Raw genomic sequence first — 14,317 nt, 5'->3', positions numbered from 1 at the left:
CATTCACATCAAGATTCATTTTTCAATTCTCTTAATATACAGAAGATCAGCTTAGTATACATTAACTAAATATTTCAACAGTTTGCTCCCACACAGAAACATAAAGTGAAAAATAATAGATGATTTTTTAAATGATAATGAAATCAGATCAGAACTATTGTTATGTTTAATCCCAGTGAGAGTCAAGTTGGGAATTGATAATTTCTTTTTTTTTTTTTACAGGAGATCAGTTTAGTATACATTAAGTAAAGATTTCAACAGTTTGCACCCCCATAGAAACACAAAGTGAAATATACTGTTTGAGTACTCGTTATAGCATTAAATCACAATGTAGAGCACATTAAGGACAGAGATCCTACATGAGGAGTAAGAGCACAGTGACTCCTGTTGTTGACTTTACAAATTGACACTCCTGTTTATGGCATCACTAATCTCCCTATTCTCCATTCATGAGATTCCAAGGCTACGGAAGCCTTTTGAGTTCTCTGACTCTTACTTATTTAGACAAGGTCATAGTCAAAGTGGAGTTTCTCTCCTCCCTTTAGAGAAAGGTACCTCCTTCTTTGAAGACCTGTTCTTTCCACTGGGATCTCACTCACAGAGATCTTTCATTTAGGGTTGTGTTTTTTTTTTCTCCAGAGTGTATTTGCTTTCCATGCCTGAAATACTCTCATGGGCTTTTCAGCCAGATCCGAATGCCTTTAGGGCTGATTCTGAGGCCAGAGTGCTGTTTAGGACATCTGCGATTCTATGAGTCTGCTGAGTATCTCACTTCCCATGTTGGATCACTCTCCCCTTTATTTATTCTATCGGTTAGTATTAGCAGGTGCTAGACTTGTTTATGTGCTCCCTTTGACTCTTAGTCCTTTCATTATGATCAATTGTTAACTGAAATTGATCACTTGAACTAGTGAGATGGCATTGGTACATGCCACCTTGATGGGATTGAATTGGAGTCCCCTGGTATGTTTCTAACTCTACCATTTGGGGCAAGTCAGCCTGAGCATGTCCCAAATTGTACATCTCTTCCCTCTCTTATTCCCACTCTTATGTTTAACAGGGATCTCATTTGAGTTAAATTTCAACACTTAAGAATAACTGTGTATTAATTACAGAATTAAACCAGTCATATTAAGTAGAACAGACAAAAAAACTACTAAGAGGGATAATGTATTAAGTTGTTCATTAACAGTCAGGGCTATGCTGATGAAGTCACCATTTCTCATAGTGTCCATTTCACTTCAGGAGGTTTCCTTTTTGGTGTTCAGTCAGTTGTCACCGATCAGGGAGAACATATGGTATTTGTCCCTTTGGGACTGGCTTATTTCACTCAGCATGATGATTTCCAGATTCCTCCATTTTGTTGCAAATGACTGGATTTCGTTGTTTCTTACTGCGGTATAGTATTCTAAAGAGTACATATCCCATAATTTCTTTATCCAGTCTACCGTTGATGGGCATGTAGGTTGGTTTCAGGTCTTGGCTATTGTGAATTGTGCTGCAATAAACATTGGGGTACAGACTGCTTTTTGTTTGCCAATTTAAATTCCTTTGGGTAAATTCCAAGGAGTGGTATGGCTGGGTTGAATGGTAGGGTTATCATCAGGTTTCTGAGGAATCTCCAGACTGACTTCCATAGTGGCTTGACCAGTTTGCATTCCCACCAACGGTGGGTTAGTGTCCCTTTTTCCCCACATCCTCGCCAGCATCTGTTGTTGGTAGATTTCTGAATGTGAGCCATTCTAACTGGGGTGAGGTGGAACCTCATTGTGGTTTTGATTTGCATTTCCCTGATTGCTAGTGACCTTGAACATTTTTTCATGTGCCTGTTGGCCCTTTGGATTTCCTCTTTTGAAAAATGTCTATTGAGGTCCTTGGCCCATCTCTTAAGTGGTTTCTTGGTTTTGCTTTTGTGGAGTTCTTGATCTCTTTGTAGATTCTGGTTATTAACCCTTTATCCGTTGCATAGTTTGCAAATATTTTTTCCCATTCTGTCAGTTGCCTCTTCACTCTCCTGACTGTTTCTTTTGCAGTACAGAAACTTCTCAATTTTATGCAATCCCAAATGTTAATTTTGGCTTTGACTGCCTGTGCCTCCCGGGTCTTTTCCAGAAACTCTTTGCCTGTGCCAATATCTTGAAGGGTTTCTCCAATGTTCTCTAATAACTTGATGGTGTCAGGTCATACATTTAGGTCTTTAATCCATGCTGAGTGGATTTTTGTCTAAGGTGTAAGGTAGGGGTCTTGCTTCATGCTTCTGCATGTGGAAATGCAGTTTTCCCAGCACTATTTATTGAAAAGACTGTCCTTGCTACAGGAATTGGTTTTAGATCCTTGATGAAATGTAAGTTGGCTGTAGATGTTTGGGTTGATTTCTGGTGTTTCAATTCTGTTCCATTGGTCTATCCATCTGTTTCTGTACCAGTACCATGCTGTTTTGATTACAACTGCCCTGTAGTATGTCCTGAAATCTGGTATTGTGAAGCCTCTAGCTTTGTTTTTCTTGCACAAGATTGCTTTTGCTATTCGAGGTCTCTTGTGCCTCCATATGAATTTCAGCATCATTTTTTCTAGATCTGAGAAGAATGTCTTTGGTATCCTGATTGGAATTGCATTGAATGTATAAATTGCTTTTGGAAGAATGGACATTTTGATGATGTTGGTTCTTCCAATCCATGATCATGGAAGATTTTTCCATTTTTTGGTATCCTCTTCTATTTCTTTCTTTAAGGTTTTGTAATTATCATCGTAGAGGTCCTTAATGTCCTTGGTTAAGTTTATTCCAATGTATTTGATTGTTTTTTAGCTATTGTGAAAGGGATTGATCTTAGAAGTTCTTTCTCAGCCATGGCATTGCCTGTGTATACAAAGGCTGTTGATTTTTGTGCATTGATTTTATATCCTGCCACTTTGCCAAACTCCTCTATGAGATCCAAGAGTCTCTTAGTAGAGTTCTTTGGATCCTCTAAGTAAAGAATCATATCGTCTGCAAAGAGGGATAGTTTGACTTCTTCCTTCTTAATTTGTATTCCTTTAATTTCTTTTTCTTGTCTGATGGCTCTGGCTAAAACTTCCAGAACTATGTTGAATAGCAGTGGTGAGAGTGGGCATCCCTGTCTGGTGCCAGATCTCAGTGGCAATGCTTCCAACTTTTCCCCATTCAATAGGATGCTGGCCATGGGTTTTTCATAAATTGCTTTGATTATATTGAGGAATGTTCCTTCTATACCCAATTTGCTTAGAGTTTTCCTCATGAAAGGGTGTTGAATTTTATCGAATGCTTTCTCTGCATCTATTGAGATGATCATATGGTTTTTCTTTTGCAGTCTGTTAATGTGGTGAATCACATTGATTGATTTGCGAATGTTGAACCATCCCTGCATACCAGGGATGAATCCCACCTGGTCTGGATGGATAATCTTTCTGATGTGTTGTTATATTCTATTGGCAAGAATTTTATTGAGGATTTTTGCGTCTATGTCCATCAGGGATATTGGTCTATAATTCTCTTTCAATGCTGCATCTTTCTCTGGCTTAGAGATTAAGGTGATGCTGGCTTCATAGAAAGAATTTGGGAGGATTACCTCCTTTTCAATTGTTCTGAATAGTTTGAGAAGAATTGGAGTGTTCTTCTGTAAATGTCTGGTAGAATTCAGCAGTGAATCCATCTGGTCCTGGACTTTTCTTTGTTGGGAGGGCCTTTATTACTGTTTCAATTTCTGTTTCAGTTATGGGTCTATTTAGGTTTTCTATGTCTTCCTGGTTCAATTTAGGTAGATTGCATGTGTCCAGGAATCTATCCATTTCTGATACATTTTCTTGTTTGCTGGCATACAAATCCTTGCAGTAATTTCTGATGATTCTTTTTATTTCTGTGGTGTCTGTTGTTACGTTTCCTTTTTCATCTCTGATTTTATTGATTTGGGTCTTTTCTCTTCTTTTTTTTAGTTAGTTGGGCCAATGGGTTTTCAGTTTTCCTTATTTTTTTCAAAAAACCAGCTTCTTGCTTGGCTGATTTTTTGTAGTTTTTTTTTTTTTATTCAATCCTGTTAATTTCTTCTCTGATTTTAATATTTCTCTTCTCCTACTAGATTTGGGTCTGGTTTGCTGCGGTTTTTCTAGGTCCTTGAGATGTGCTGAAAGCTCATTTATTTGGTGCCTTCTAATTTCTTGATATAGGCACCTATTGCTATAAACTTGCTGTCAATACTGCTTTTGCTGTATCCCATAAGTTTGATATGTTGTGTTGTTATCCTCTTTTACTTCGAGAAAGTTTTTGATTTCTCTTTTGATTTCTTGAATGACCCAGTGTTCATTCAGGAGCATGTTGTTCAGTCTCCATGTGTTTGCTTACTTTCTAGGGTTTCCTGAGTTGCTAATTTCCAGCTTCATTCCGCTGTGGTCTGAGAAGCTGCATGGTATGATTCTAATTCTTTTAAATTTACTGAGACTTGCTTTATGGCCTAGTATGTGATCAATCCTAGAGAACGTTCCATGCACTGCTGAGAAGAATGTGAAGTCTTTAAATGTAGGATTGAAAGTTCTGTAGATATCTGTTAGATCCATTTGGGCAATAGTGTCGATTAAATCTGCTGTTTCCTTGTTGATCTTCTGTCCGGATGATCTGTCTATTTCTGAGAGTGGGGTATTGAAGTCCCCCAGTACTATTGTATTGGAGTCTAAGTCTCCCTTTAAGTCCCTTAACATATCTTTTAAATAAACCGGTGCCCTGTAATTAGGTTCATATACATTTATAATAGTTACATCTTCCTGTTGAATTGAACCCTTAATCATTATATAGTGTTCCTCTTTGTGTCTCTTAACAGTTTTTGTATTAAAGTTTATTTTGTCTGATATTAATATGGCTACACCTGCTTTTTTTTTTTTTTGGTTTCTGTTGGCATGTAATATCTTTTTCTAACCTTTCACTTTCAGTCTGCATGCATCTTTGTTAGAGAGATGTGTTTCTTGTAGGCAACAAATTGTTGGGTTGTGTTCCTTGAGACAATCAGCCAATCGGTGTCTTTTAAGTGAAGAATTCAGACCATTAATGTTTAATGTGACTATTGATACGTAGTGACTTTGCCCTGCCATTTTCCCGGAAATATTTTCTAGTATATGCTTTGAGCTTCCCATGCTCTTTTACTGGTAGGTGTTCTTCCTTTCCCTTCTTTCATATTGATGACCGTGTTTCTGTGTTTCTGAGTGCAGCACATCTTTAAGTATCTTTTGCAGGGCCGGATGTGTGGCCGCAAATTCTTTCAATTTCTGTTTGCTATGAAAGGTCTTGATTTCACCTTCATTCACAAATGAGAGCTTTGCAGGATATAATATTTTGGGCTGGCAGTTTTTTTTTTCTCTTAATACGTTGGCTGTATCTGGCCATTCCCTTCTATCCTGTAGGATTTCTGATGAGAAGTCAGCTGTGAGTCTAATTGGAGATCCTCTGAGAGTAATCTGACGTTTCTCTCTTGCACATTTTAGGATCTTTTCTTTCTGTTTCACTGTGGTGAGTTTGATTACAACGTGTCGTGGTGAGGATCTCTTTTTGTCATGTTTATTAGGGGTTCTATGAGCTTCCTGTACTAGGATGTCTCTGTCCTTCTCCAAACCTGGGAAGTTTTCTGCTAGTATCTCACTAAAAAGGCCTTCTAATCCTTTCTCTCTCCCCATGCCTTCAGGAACTCCTAGAACTCGAATGTTGGTTTTTTAATAGTATCCTGTAGATTCCCAACAATATTTTTTAATTTCTAATTCCCTCTTCTTTTCTTTGGTTTGACTGTATGTTTTCCTGTGCTCTATCTTCTAAGTCCGATATTCTCTCTTCTGCTTCACTCATTCTGTTTTTAAGGCTCTCTAATTTGTTTGTCATTTTATCTATTGTATTCTTCATTCCATCATGATTTCCCCTCACTATCACAGTTTCATGTTCTACTAGTTGCTTTATTTCATTTTGATTCCTCCTCAATATTTCATTTTTTCATTTTTTTCTATCCTGTCCAGTAAAGAATTCTGTAGTTCAAGAATTTGTTTTTGATAATTTCTTAATATTCTTATTAATATTTTGAGATCCGCTTCTTACATTTCTTCTATCTCATCATCTTCATAATCTTGAATTGTTTTTTTTTTTTTTTCATTTGGGGGCATCATAGTGTCTTCCTTGTTCTTATTACCTCGGTCTCTGCATTTGTTGTTTGGCATTGTAGAGATATTCTTTGGTTTCTTCACTGTGGTGTTTTTTCCTGTTGTATTATGACTAGAGTAAGTGGACTGTCTGCTTTTGATGGATCCTTAGAGGCTGTGATGGGTGTGGCCAGAGAGCTCTTTTTGTTTCTTCAGGGTTAAGGTTGTACAAAAGGTGACTCACCCATGTTGTTCTCTCCCTTGCTCGTTCTCTCTCTCTCTCTCTCTCTCTTTTGTCTCAGAAGGGAAGTAATTTGCACAGCTGAGTGGAATTTAAGGCAGTTTGTGTATGAAATCTGGCCCCTGTGGGTATTAGTCTGCTGTACCCCAAGGATCACACAAAGGGTCTATGCAGCCCTCAGTGTGGTCTCAAATTTCTCTGCAGTCTCTCACCAGATTGCCAAGGTTACCGAGTTTGTGTACTCAGTGAGTTCTCTCGCCCACTCTTAGATTTTCACAGTCTCATTTCATTAGCTCCACACTTTCACTATGTTCTAACCTCCAGTTATTTCTCCCCACCAGAGTCAGTTTTTTCTGCTTGGCTGATGGTGGGCACCGCTTTGTATGTCCAAAATGGTGCCTGCTCTTTGTCTTACTTGGCTTTGTAAGCTGAGTAGAGAGAAAGGCTAGTGTCCATGCCAGTTCCCCTTATTTATTTTTTTTTCTTCATTCCAGTCAGCCTGGTGAACTTTCCACAGTGGGGCTTCAAGCCTCCTTCCCTCTAGGCTCTTTCTGGCTTTCCGCGCCAATGACTTGGTTACTGAGGTTTTTGTCTCACCTCCCCTTCTAGCGCTGGCATGCAGACTCCACACCTCGGCTTCTGTGCCGTGGGCATCCTTGCTCTCCCTGTATGTCCTCTGTGTCATATCCACTAGATCAGGAAGTGTTTCCTCTGCAATTTTTTTCCGAGCCTTTTCCTGAGATTACAGTAACTCCACTTTTATTAAACTATCTTTTCAAGATGTATTTTCAAATAACTTTATACACATAAGCTTAATTCTATGCTAAATAAAAGTTCAACAACTAGTATGAAAAAATAAACCATTCCTCAAAAATTGAGAAAAGGGCTGTTCAAAGTCATCGCATCTCCAAGTGTTGTTGTTTTTTTTTTTTAACTTTCATCTTGTGATTATTTTAAAGTTAGCTCCCACATTTTAGGGAGAACCTGTGGTATTTGTCTTTCTGTCTACCATATTCATTTTATCTACTTGTCTACAGCAGGACATTCATTTTTTTCCACATTGTAACTGGTATAAACTGGTTCTCCATACTTTTTTATATAGCCGCTTTACCAGGTTACATTCCCTCCAACAGTAGATTAGCGTTCCTTTTTGCACACATCCTCACCAGTATTTGTTGTTTGTTGATTTCCATATGAAAGCCATCCTAACTGGGGTGAGGTGAAACCTCATTGTGGTTTTGGTTTACATTTCCCTGATGGCTAGTGATCCTGAGAATTTTTTTCATGTGTCTTTTGGCCATTTGGATTTTCTCTTTTGAAAAATGTCTAAGTGCTTTGCCCATATCATCACTGGGTTGTTTTGTTGTTGTTAAGTTTCTTGAGCTCTTTATGTATTCTGGTTATTAATCTTTTATCAATTGCATAGTTTGCAAATAATTTCTCCCATTCTGTCAGAGTCTCTTCACTTTGCTGATTGATTCTTTTGCAGTGCAGAAGCTTCTCAATTAGGTGTAATCCCATTTGTCAATTTTGGCTTTTATTGCCTGTACCTCTAGGGTCTTTTCCAGAAATCTTTGTCAATGCCAATGGCTGACATCATTTTAAAATCAGTATTTTATGACTTCATGATGAAGAGTAAGAATAGATTATATCAAGGTACATACACTTCCCAAATCTGTAGGCAAGGGCAATGGCTTCACTTGTATTTTCCATAGCCATGCTCACTGTCACTGTGCTCCCATCTTTAGTGATCTCCCACTCAGCAGTTTCTGCTGTACTGTGGTCTCTCACAGCTACTCATCTCAGAACTCTGGGTCTATGACAAACAAATGCTGTGAAAACCTAGCAACCAGCTGATTTCTCTCTGTTTTTTAACAAAATGGATAGCAAAAATTTTAGCCTAGTGATTATGATGACCATGTCCTCAGTGGAGTGTCTGAGTTCAAACCTTGGCTCCAGCTCCTGACCCCAACTTCTCAGTAATTCAGACTCTGTGAGGCAGTGGTGACAGATCAAGTATTGGTTCCCTGTCACCTATGTGCATTTATTTCTGGGAATCTGGTTCTGTCCCAAACCAGCCCCAGCTGAGTGGGTGATTTTTCTCTTTCCTCTTAGACTTATTAAAACATAAACATGGCTGGGGAATTTTTGAAATAAAAGAAAAAGAGTAATTGTGTGAATCTAACCTCAGCTGACTAGCAAAGATATAAATAATAATGTCATATTTATGATCAGCTATTCCTGAATTTGGGAATATTGAATTAATATCTATTTCCTTAATCAATTTACTTACACTACAATCACTCATATTTGATATGATATCTATACTACATATGCTTTTTGTTCAGTTTACTCCAGCTCATTTGAGTTTGTCATTTCACTGTTGGAACCATAATTTAAGTGGGGTTTCCTTCCCAGTAGCAAAGTCTATTGATCATGCTATTATCCTGAAATGGATACTGTACTATCCACACAGCTTTTAATGAATAATCATTGCCCATCTACACACGCTGGTATTCTCAAAGATGTCTTGATCCTTGTTTTTATTAACATCAGAGTAGCTGACTGTGGGTTACTATGTTCTACCCCAACACCCACCCCCATCCCCCAAATCCTACATACTCTAACAGAGAATATGCTTATGCCAAGAATCTGTTTTAATCATGATTTACAATGTTTTCTTCCTGAACGTCACATTCCTATGCTTTTATGAAACCACAAAGCTGCTAACATAATCTTCAGGGGAAATCGTTGTAGAATCATTATTTAACTAATGAACTTTTCTTATTCATACTCAAAAAATAAAAATAAGGTGGTATCTTTATCACACATATATGTATTTTTCATGAATCCATAGAAATAAGTCTGTAATTAAATACATAGGACTAAATCTATCTATTGACTGCTGTTCATTTTTTACTTCGCTTAGAGTTTTTTCCATTATTCCAAATGCAGAGAATGCTGTTTCTATTGATATATAATTCACATAGCTAAAAAGTGTATCATTTTAAACTGAAAACCTCAGTGGAACTGAAGCATATTCATACTTACATGGTACATTCGCATTGTATACAACATGTTTACAGATTTGTGCAAACAACATCTCTATGTAGATCCAAAACCACTTCACCATCCCATAGTCAATCTCTTCTCCATTAAGCAGCCACCAGCAAGTTCTCAGACCACAGGGCATAGAACCCTCCATCTCCTTCAGGTTCTTTTTAAAATTTTTAAAAATTTTATTTATTTATTTGAAAGTCAGACTGACACAGAGGCAGAGAGAGAGAGAGAGGTCTTCCATCTGTCGGTTCACTCCCCAAATGGCCACCATGGCTGGAACTGGGCCAATCCGAAGCCAGGAGCCAGGACTTCTTCCAGGTCTCCCACATGGGTGCAGGGGCCCAAGGACTTGGTCTGTCTTCTACTGCTTTTTTAGGCCATAGCAGAGAGCTGGATTGGAACTGGAGCCGATGGGAATCCAATCAGCCCCCATATGGGATGCCGGCACTGCAGGTGTTGGCTTTACCATGTACAACACAGGTCCAGCCTCTTTCCTTGTTTCTATAGGTTTACATATATTTTACATACGATAGAAAATATACTAAAAACATATTATCTGTTGCAAAGTGCTTGGACACCATCCTTTAAGTGTGGTCACACAGAAAAATGAAAAGGGCGTGAGGTAATGAACAAGACACATAGTTGGATAGAGCCAATACTCAGTGTATGCAGTTGCAAATCATTCTCATGGAACCATAACTTGTTACATTTTAAATAATCATATAAAAGTATTTAAGAAAATTCTTTTGAGATTTTTTCTATGAAATGTGAGAGAACATAGATATGACCAGGAAATCAATGTTTGATAACGAATACATTTTCTGTCACTTTTCACAGGATATGTCACTTATCACAGTTCCTGTGATTTTCCACTTGCCATGGGATGTTTAAAGAAGCCTTGCTGTTGCAGAATAGAGAACTGAGAAGATTTTTGTGGAAATAAATTTATTGTGTGGAGGGGTAGGTCCAGGGGAATGAACAATTTTGAGAAGTATACAGAGAAGTGACAGAAATCCAGTCCTTTGAAAGTTGAGTCCTTTTAATTAATTTTCCCTTCCACAGCTGTCATTTCCCTTTTCTGTTTGCTCCCTAGTCCCTCAGAACAGAAGAGAGGTGTCAACATTTTTAAGCCAACTAATCTTGCCACATCCCCCGATCTATTATTTCGGGTATTGGAATGGGTGAGACTGCTGGCATCCGCAAATGAGTCTAATCAGTGTCCATGGAGATAGCTCACAGTTGTCCTGAGACACTGATAACCTGGCATAAGGTCATGCTTAGATCCCAAGGGGCTCTCCCTGGTATCATGGCCTAAAAGGGCATTGTTGGGATGTGCCTGAACTAGAAGCTATGAAAGCCTGAGATCTACCACTCTAAACAGACCCCTCATCAATCAATAACTCAGTTCTACCAGAGAGGAAGCATTGGTGTTCCTGATCATGAAAAGAAAAGGAAAAAGAAATATGTTTCCTAAGGAGTCAATGTTTTTTGCTCTAGGATGCTGATGGTACTTTTTTAGGAGCATTACAGAAATGGCATTAATTCTGGGCTGGGCTGCTAGTTTGCTGATTAACAAGGGGGTTTAACACCTTGTTGGTCACAACAGTGGAGAGTGCTTCTCATTCAAGAGATCCACACGCTCATGTGTTCAAAACAGGGTGAGGAACATTTAAGTTGTTTAATTGGAGTTAGTCTGCCCTTGTGAGTTTCTTTTGGAATTTATACCTGTCCCCTCAGCAGGTTACCTTGCATAGGAGGGAGCTCCTTGTTTTGGGGACAGAATTGCAGCCTTGTGGTTTCCCTGACCTGTGCCTTTACATAACCTATCCCTTATTACTGTTTCCACTTGGTGTCCCAATCTCTTTTAGTATTTCCATTTCTACCCAAAATCTGAATGGAAACATTTTTGTGGGAGGTCTTTCATGTGTGTGAATTCCTTGGTTAGGTGACAGCTACTGACTGTTTGCATTGTGTTACAAATGAGGAGGTGGAATGTGATCTGAAGATGAAGGAATCCCTAACATCAGAGTGAGAGCCTTTAGCTCAGGTACCAAAGCTGGAGGTGCACTCTGCCTTCTGTCCTGAAGCTAGGGAAGTATCTCTCCACCCTCGTCCTGTGCAGAAGTGGCCCAGCCATCAAGTGCTTGTCACATCCTAGAATTTTTGATGCCTAGACCTTGGTAATATAACATGGGCACCAGCTATTAGTTCTGTCTTGGTATCTCATTAAGAATATCAAAATTATTTAAAGATTTAACACAAAATAAAATTCCATGTAATTTATTAGTTAGAACAAAAGAATCATGGAAAAAACAATGATTTAATGGACAAACATTGTTAGTCTTTCATAATTTATTAACAAGGAAGAGTTTTTATATTCAAATTATGTAGGTAACTTGAGAATTCAGAAAAGATGAGAATAATTCAAATAGAAGAAGAGAAAAATAATTCACAATGAGAAAACACAATTAAATATCATAGAAAAATGATATGTGGGAGTTATTTTTAAATTCCAAGAATAAATGTAGTTGGCTAAACCACTGAAAATAAGCAGAACATATTCAGGTGCAAAATGTGAAATGAAGAGAGGAAAATTCATTACCAGGACTGAAAATAAAGACACTTGAGTAACAGGCTTGGATTCTACACAATAAGTCATAAGTCCTGAAATAAATGCTCATCTTTCTAAGAGAATATAGTTGAACAAAGCTGCTTTCATAATCGTTGACATATTAGAGTAGAAAATTATACAAAGGGCCCAAAAATGTTCCTCAGGTGAATATGGATAAAGAGGAGAATGCTTTCCAAAGCTGGAAAAACTGGCAGGTTGGGTGGTTATTTAAAATATTCAAAACCTTATGGGAAATAGAAATGCCTGTAAGTTTGTTTCTGCTACTGAGCAGAAATTGGATTGCAAACTGGATACACCAAGTCCTTTCCAGAAAAGTTCATGAGGCTGAGTGTGTGCACAACTTTTGCACACCACTAGAGGCCAACATCTTGCTGTCTGGTCCACACATGGAGACACACCCCTACTATTTGTAGGACCTTCAAATATCTGTCCAGGAAACAGGAGTATGCTACCTCACCCCAGTTACAAAACCTGAACATCCCTCACAGTGATTTGGAAACACTTTGCTTCATAGGAGTCAAAGAGGCATCTCAAGATCTTCCATGGCCCTCAGGGCTGGCACATCACTAAGTAGCAACCATAGTCTGACTTAGGACTTCTTCTGAATTCCATGGTCTCACCTTTCTCTCTGATGCTTCCCCTCTCTTTAGGTGACTGTGGAAGAACTACCAATATGTGTAGGCCTTCCACTTTGCCATCCAGGAGATCAATAAGTATGCTCAGCTACACCCAAACCTGTCCTATTAAAAACTGAGTAATATTCTTCTGGAATGAACAGACAAACTAATACTGATATCTGTATGTGATTAAAATTTAATTAAAATAAGGACATGTCCATTAATTGACATGTGCTTTGTAACCTCTATCCTGCTATATTAACAGTGGTGAGCTATCTTAAAATACACAATATTATGTGCAGAGTTCAAGGTCTTCTTGACAGGCAGATGACACAAGCATATAACAAACCATAATTTCAACTGAAAATGAGATGAGTTGAATTTTCTTAAATACAGGCTTTTCTTCAATATTTTAATGAAAATAACAATTTTACCCAAAGTAAATAAAATTCCATTCCAATGCAGTGTCTTCTGTTCAATACATCACAATATTTATACATAAAGCTGACCTCAGGAATTCCAGAGAAAGGAAAATATAAAATAAGGAAAGACTTCTTCTAACAGATACCAAGATATATAAAGAACAAAATCGTAGAAAATAAGTATTGTTTAAAGTGAGGATGTCCTAGGAGTACTAAGTAGTTTATTTCTCCATCTGATTATGAGCAAGGAAAGTTTTAAACTTGATGACACTATACAAGTATAATTTTTTCAAAGATTTATTTATTAATTTTAAAGGCAGAGATATAGGGAGGCAGCGAGAGAGAAAGAGGGAGGGAGACAGAAAGAGAGAGAGACAGAGAAAGAGAGAGAGACAGGGAGAGGTCTTCTATCCCCTGATTCACTCCAAAAATAGCTACAATTGCCAGAGCTGGACCTATCCAAAGCCAGGAGTCAGGAGCTGCTGGGTCTCCCACATGGGTTCAGGGGCCCAAGGACTTGGGCCATCCTCCACTGCTTTCCCAGGCCATAGCAGAGAGCTGGATTGGAAGTGGAGCAGCCAGAACCTGAATCAGCGCCCATATGGGATGCCAGCACTGCAGACGGCAGCTTTGCCTGCTATGCCATAGCACAGGCCCATAAACAACTATTCTAAGTCAAGTAAATACAAGGTTGATGAGAAAGACAATGTGGACAGCAGAAGAAAGATTTGAGAAGCATCCATGTCCATCAGTGAACCTAAGGAAAAGGCAATTTAAGCCCTACCATCTGCTAAAGGTTTTGTTGGATGGACTACTTGGCACCTGTAGATGAGTGTTCTCCCTGGGTTAGGAATGCAGAAATTTTCACAACAGAGAAAAATGAAGAATTTGAGATAAGGAAACACGGAGTCTTTTCCCCCCTACATATGCAGAGCTCTGAATCCCATGTGCAGATCACGAGTACCCAAACATGGAGAGAAACCACTGCCTCCCCAAGCTGTTGACCTCCTTAGACTTTAAGGAATCCTTAGGGATGGCGCTGGTCTGCATGGCTCTGTGCTTCTCTGTCCTCACAGCTGCGGTCCTCTGGGTCTTGGTGAAGCACCAAGACACTCCCATCACCAAGGCCAATAACAGGACCCTCAGCTACATCCTACTTATCACCCTCCTCCTGTGCTTCCTCTGCTCCTTACTCTTCATTGGCCATCCCAACACAGCCACC

General features: G+C 38.7%; 1 pseudogene; it reads left to right on the top strand.

Annotated features, from left to right (window-relative positions):
- Positions 1 to 14,317, top strand: part of LOC149121500 (vomeronasal type-2 receptor 116-like) — a 44,564-nt pseudogene that overhangs the window by 13,184 nt on the left and 17,063 nt on the right.

The sequence above is a fragment of the Oryctolagus cuniculus genome, chromosome 16 (assembly GCF_051225735.1).
Source record: "Oryctolagus cuniculus isolate XC-2025 breed Fujian yellow rabbit chromosome 16, ASM5122573v1, whole genome shotgun sequence".
In the NCBI taxonomy this organism is placed as follows: Eukaryota; Metazoa; Chordata; class Mammalia; order Lagomorpha; family Leporidae; genus Oryctolagus; species Oryctolagus cuniculus.
This window is presented reverse-complemented; position numbering and strand designations above follow the sequence as displayed.